Source organism: Aotus nancymaae, unplaced genomic scaffold, assembly GCF_030222135.1.
Source record: "Aotus nancymaae isolate 86718 unplaced genomic scaffold, 86718_ANA_hifiasm-v0.15.2.pri h1tg000028l, whole genome shotgun sequence".
Lineage (NCBI taxonomy): Eukaryota > Metazoa > Chordata > Mammalia > Primates > Aotidae > Aotus > Aotus nancymaae.
The window spans coordinates 4,290,599-4,297,019 of NW_026988441.1; positions in this window are offsets into that span (position 1 = coordinate 4,290,599).

Consider the following 6,421-nt stretch of genomic DNA (forward strand, 5'->3'; position numbering starts at 1 on the left):
ATCAAGTACATCACATAGTATGTACTTTTTGTATCTGGGTTCTTTCACTCAACATTATGTTTCTAAGATTCATATATGTTGTGTGGAGTTATTATTTGCTTCTTTCACTGCAGAAATAATCCATAATTTATCTGTATTACTGTTGACTGGTATTAGGTAGGTTTTATTTTCAGCCATTACAATTAGGGCTGCTGTGAACATTCTTGTGTATATTTGAAGAAAATTTGTATGCATTTCTGCTAGGTTTGCACCTAGGAGTCGTTTCTAACCAGAGGAAACCTGTGCTGCTCCCGCCCCACCTCTGGCATCTACAGGGCTGTCGCCTCCACCTACACTCACCCTTGCTCCCTAGGACGGGGCAGGTCCCTCAGCCGGTCGCGCCTTCTCTGCCCCTGCACCCTGGATAGTAGCTTTCCATCTACGGGGCGGAGCCGCCTAGGGGTCTGAGCTGGGGGAGGCGGAGCCTGGAGGGGCACCCACCATGGGCAGGGGAGACAGAGGCAGGCACAGCCTGGCGGGGTCCAGGCTGAGCCAGCAGGGAGGACAGAGCTGTGGGAACCCAGCAGAGGGGGTAAGGATCCGCGGGCAGGTGGGACAGGTGAGCCGGGAGGTGAGAGATGGGCATGGCTGCCTGAAAGGCAAGTTCAACCCAGAGCAGCGAGGAGGGCGCAGCTGAAGGCCGTGGGGGAAACAGCGGTGAGAAAAAACAGGCAAAATTCTGCCTGCAGTGATGCTGTATCCTAGTATGACAGTCACAAAAATATTGTCGAATAGTAAAAAGTGTTTCGAAAGTGTGCTGTGGGTAAAGTGTGAGAAAATAAAGCAGATTTCATCGAGACGAACAGAGTCCTCAGGGCTGGAGAGGAGCTTGGTTTTATGAACTTGCTCAGGAAAGACCTCGCTGAGAATAAAATTAACGCCCAAACGTACCTGGCACCGCCCTCGGCTGCTGATTGGCTCAAGCCCTTAAGAGTCCTCGGAACCGGAAGTGGGAGGAGGGACTTGCACCTTCAGCTTCTGATTGGCTCTGGCAGCTGTGCGTCGGCTCCCAGAGGCACGTGTTCGTGGGGGAAAGCTCCGTCTGCCTCCCTGATGGGCTGCATAGCAGGCACCTGAAGCTGCTGATTGGCTATTAAAGAGGCCTGTACAGCCACTGATTGGCTGTGGGGTAGACGCACAACATGCGAGGCGCATGGGGTGGGCCCAGGGCGACAGCGAAGCCCTCACACCGCCGTGTCCACGCGCTAACAGAGGATGCCTGGCCTCACAGCAGTGCCTGGACTGTGGGTATCCCCGGTAGTCCTCGGCTGCAGGGACCTGTATCGGGGCTGCACAAAGTGGGCTTCCAGGAGAGCGGGGCTGTTCTGTCAGTAGGGCGTCCCTCAGATACTTGGAACATGGGGCAGCCCAGGCAGGTGAGGCCGCCAGGGTCACTCTCAGGCCCGTGAGCCCCCCGGGCCCCTTGCGGGATCCAAGGCCAATTCTGGATCAGTCACCAGGTGAAACCACGGCGCATACCTCAGCCTCCACCGCGCCAGTCACCTGCTCAGCCCGAGGGCAGTGAGCGGTCATCGCCCCAGTGAGGCGGCCCGTGAGGAGCTGAGGCTGTGACCAGAGCAGCGCCCGGCGAGTCAGCGTCAGTCCCGCGCCAGCCAGTTCCTCGGACAATCAGGTAACGCGCCCCCATGGCCTGCCCCGGCCAGCAGTTAGCTAAGCTCGTGCCAGTCAGTCTCTTAGGAGGTCGGTCCCCTGTAAGGCACCCAGTCGTTAGTCGCATGGTTACCGCCTGTCTAGACCAGCTAGACAGGTTGGGTTCACGCTGTGAGTCACTGGGTTCCCTGGAAACCCAGTCTTTATGTCAGTCATCCATAACCCAATCACTGATTGGCTGCAGCTCCCACCCACCCCTTGGCCCCTTTGGCCTCAGACATGGTTCTTCATCCTCTCTGCTCCGGGGTCTAATGAAATCCGGGTTTGAACCTCTTCCCTGTGTCTCTTGCTCCTCTCTCTCTCTTCTTCGTCCCCCTCTTCCTCCTTCCCTTTTGAGAAGGGGGTGGTGTCTGAGTCACCAGATGGCTCTGCAGCCAACAGAACTCTTTGATGTCCATGCAAGGGACTCTTGTTCCCTCCTGCCAGGTCCCCTCATCAGCATACAAGTCCCCAGGAAGACCCCCCCTCCGCCCCCGGGGGCTTCCTCAAGCAGCCCGGATTCTGGGCAGGAGGAACTGGAAGGTGCAAAGCGATGATGTTTCATGGGGGCTGAGACAGGCACAAGGAAGGACTTTCCAGACACTCCCACGGGGCTCCCAGTATTTCCTGTGAGTCCACTCACATCTCTGGGATTCTCAGAGCAGGACCAAGGGAAGGAACTTTAGGGACAGAAGCTACTTAGGGGTGCACGTGGGCCTCCTATGATATCCTATAACCTCAAAGTCTACTTATCTTTTCCCCCTGCTTCTCTACCCCCTTATCCTCTCAGGTGAGTTCACTTCCCTTTTCACCTGATTTGGTTTCATGTCTGTCTTTCCTGAGGCCCAGAGATGTTCCTACCTTCCCGAGAAAGTTCAAAGGTTTTGTCTTCTGCAGTAGTCTGTCTGAGTGTGGATGTAACTGCTGCTCCAGGCATGGGCCATCACCCAGGGTCATGAGGCCAGGGACTTCTGCTGGACTTTGGGCAGTAGGGACAAGTGGATTGTGACATCAGTGGGCAGGGGAGCTGCGTATTGAGTAATAAAAGATCACTCAAATGGCAGAAAGTGGTTGCCAAGCATCATGAGCATTCCTGTTCTTTCTCTCTTGCTGAGACATTGGATCTTGTTGGCCTGAGAACCACAGCTCCAGTCTTCCCAAGGCCACAGTCCCATGGGAGGAGCCATTCCAGGACCCTGGATGGCTGATGTCCCATTTTGTGTGTCTGTAGTGTGAATGCATGAGTGTCCATGGTATCTGTGGTGTATGTGTGTCTGTGTATTTGTGTGTGTTTGTCTGTGTGTGTGCCTGCAGCCTATATGTGTGTTAGAAGTGTGTGTACATCTGAGTTGTGTGTATAATTGAATTTGTATGTGTCTGTATCTATATGTCTGTATCTATATATGTGTATTTATATGTGTGTCAGTGTTCTTTGGGTGCATATCTGAGTTGTGTATGCGTGTCTGTGTATGTTTGTGTCTGGTTGTGGTCTCTGTATTTATGTATAAGATGTGTGTTTATCTGGTGTGTGTATGTGTACATATCTATATGAGGTGTCAGTGTATGTGTCTGTGGTCTCTGTGTTTGAGCTTGTGTGTATTTGTGTATCTCTGTGTGTGGTCTCTGTGTGTGCATGTCTGAGTCGTGTATGTGTGTCTGTGTAACTTTAGGGGCAACCTATGGTGTGTGTGTATATGTGTGCATGGTCAAATGCAACTTTCTCGGGGATAATGTTCATAGACAACACATTGAAAAGTATAATTGTCCCATATTCTCTATGTATCTTTCCTGTGGGTTAGGACGGAAGAGTGTTTGGGAATCAGCGACCATACTGTCCCCATGTTTGACCCTTCCCTTCAGGCTCCCATGTCCATGATCATCTTTGTCCTGAGGGAGAAAGGAACCCATCCCTCGTTCTCTAGCGGCCTCTAACCTTGCTAGTAAGACCAGTAGTGATGTCAGAGGCCTGAAAAGGCTGGCTCTGGGATGACCAGCTAGTGAGCTGCATTCTGGGGTTTGGGGGATTCAGATAAGGAGTTATTATGGGGAGGGGCCTGATGATCTGGTGCAATAGATCGTGAGAGGCCATAGGTGAGGAGAGAGCCAGCCCCAATGTAGGCACTCCTGAGCAGAGTGGGGACGAGAAAACAAGGCACATAGGTATGTGGGCTTGAAAAACGGCATGAAGTTCCTGTTTATACGTCTCAGAGCTCTACCAGCAGAGCCCAAGCTTCCTGCCTCTTCATGACGCTGGGGCTCAGGGTAGCCTGGGCAAGAAAGAAACTGTAGGAAAAGGAAAATACTGTCCCAGACTGAAAAAGTAAAAATCAACCCGGTTGGATAAAGAAAAATAGCAGCCAGGAAGTTACTGAGGCCGAGTGGGAGGACATCTACAATATTAAAAAGGAATCTTATTTCTCTCAAGGTCTTATAATGGCTGTAAAATGCCATGAGGATTTTCTGTGAATTATTAATACTTTCTCACCAAAGATGCCCTGAAACCAGCTTTGTTATTCCCATTTAATTTCTGGGAATACCCATGTATCCCATCCTAGTCCCAGAGTTGTACCAATCTCTAGTAAATGCCCATATGGAGTGACAAGCCCAAGTCTGAGGATGAAAGCACACCCTAGAGGGTCTCAAACACCCCTGACCAGTCACATCAACCTAGGATGTCACCAGACCCTTCCCTGGGCTCCTGCTACCTCTGCACTGGAGTCTGATCAAGGTTCTGCCCCATACCTCCCAGGGATGATGCTCCACCCACCAGAAGACACTCTGGCCCCTGGGAAGACCCAGGCAGGGGAGCTGTCACTGTCTGTGACAATTTGAACTCAGATACTTCCCAACTCTGCAGAAGGGCTTGACCCCAGAGGCTAGGGTCTTAGTCCTAGCCCAGGAAGGCAAAGGGGTGGGAAGCATCCAGACCTGCTTTAGAGGGATGGAGGGAGTCAGTGGTGGGGCAGACAATCAGGAGTGGATGGTGCTGGCTCACCTCTCTGGCTCCTTTTCCTACTCCTCCTATTTCCTGACAATATCCCTCCTAAGAACAACGTCTGTCTGTCTGCCTCTCCTGGCTTAGCCACAGGGAAGGAGGATGTGCTTGCTAAGCCCTTCTGTTTACTGATCTCTGCACTGTTTCTTTAAATATCTTGCTTCATACCAGACACACACACACACACACACACACACACACACACACAAAACAGCTCTAGAAGTGAAGGAGTAGACTTCACATTTGATAAAGGAGAAAATTAGACTTTCTGACTTGATCGTTTTCTCCAGTTCTGCCCACCAGTCCCAGTGTCACTGAGCAGAAGAGGAGAGTCTCAGGCCTAATGGGGAAGGATAGCGCTTCATGGCCACTTATTTCTCGCTCAAACTGATCCCCTTTTCTGGTGATGTGGGACTCCCCTGATGTTGAGGGACTCCCCTTTCACCCAAGAGAGGATGAAGGAGCTCACCTAGCTGTCTTCTGCTGCTGGATTAGGGGCTGGGAAACGGTGGGTCAGGATATCCTTTCTCAGATGAGGCGAGATGCAAAATACCTGCCTCTGTGTTGTTCCTCCAGTCCTGGGGTCCTAAAGTAGTCACCTTCTTCTCACCCCTGATCCGAGTTCTCCTTTGGTGTCTCTTGGACCATTTACAGGATTTATAGTTGTGATTAGAGGGGAGAAGCAGGGACAAAATGAGTTGACGTTATCTTGTCTGGTCCAGAAGTCTGTCAGCTTTTCATGCTGTAACAGATAGGTTGATTGGTATCACCAGCCTGTCATGACCATAGAAAGACATGTGACTCAGCCATTCCTTCTGGGATAAGGGAGCAGGGTTTAGGCACAAACTCTTTTTTTTCTTTCTTTTTTTTTTTGAGACAGATGCTCTGTCCCCCAGGCTGGAGTGTAGTGGCCAGATCTTGGCTCACTGCAACCTTGCCTCCCAGGTTCAAGCGATTCTCACGCCTCAGCCTCCTGAGTAGCTGGGATTACAGAGCAGCTGGGATTACAGGCATGTGCCACCACACCTGGCTACATTTTGTATTGTTAGTAGAGATGAAGTTTCACTATGTTGGCCAGGCTGGTCTCAAACTCCTGGCCTCAAGTGATCCACCTGCTTCGGCCTCCCAAAGTGTTGGCATTACAGATATGAGCCACTGCGCCGGGCCCACACATTGTTTTAAGCAACACCAGAATCTTCCATTTGTTTATCTAAGGGTCATTATGAGCTTAGGGCATAATGCTTTCACCCCGTCATGGTTTGGGTGTTTGGGTGCTGCTGATGAATTTGGGGCTGGTTTTTGCAAACTGATTTTTATCTTTTTAATTAGGCTTTTTAGGAGGATGATTGTGAGCTTCTTTCTGCCATCTCAATTTGCACATCTACCTTCGAGGTCATTTGGAAGGATAAGAAGATGTTAGCCCAATAATGACATGGTGACAGCCTTTCCTGGAGGAGGGATACGGATGCAAACAGGTAGGGAGGAATGCATCAGAATGGGGTCTATAGAGTGTGGGATGTGGCAATGGAAGAGTAGACTTGGTAAGATTCAGAGTAACATGGAATAGAGGTTAGCACACTACAGCATTTGGACTACCTGTTTTTATAAATAGCATTTTGTTGTAACACAGCCATATAATTCATTTGCAGATTGTCTGTGGCTGCTTTGGTGCTACAATGGCAGAGTTTAATAGTTGCAACAGAGAGGATTTTGCTTGCAAAACTGAACATGCTTACT